A 396-nucleotide genomic window follows, 5' to 3' on the forward strand; every position below is an offset into this window, starting at 1 on the left:
AGTGAGTAATGATGGGAGTTCAACTTTTTCTTATTTTGTTAAATAGATCATGGTTTATTCTTATTTAAAAATAACTCCATCCAAAATGGTGAGTGATAGACCCATACTCCCTGTTAAAGGAGAAAAGTGCAGAATAACATGTACGTTATGGTCCCATTTATGCAACAAAACAAGGTACCTTTGCAAACTGTCTATCATTTACTACATATCTATGTGTCTATGTATTATCTGTCATCTATCTATCTATCTATCTATCTATCTATCTATCTATCTATCTATCATCATCTATCATCTGTCTATCATATATCTATCATCTATCTACATCTTTCCACAAATGCACAGATGGGGATGGAAGGACATGCATCAAAATTGTTGAAAGTGGTTACCAAAGTTCAC

The sequence above is a fragment of the Pteropus vampyrus genome, unplaced genomic scaffold, assembly GCF_000151845.1.
Source record: "Pteropus vampyrus isolate Shadow unplaced genomic scaffold, Pvam_2.0 Scaffold378, whole genome shotgun sequence".
Lineage (NCBI taxonomy): Eukaryota > Metazoa > Chordata > Mammalia > Chiroptera > Pteropodidae > Pteropus > Pteropus vampyrus.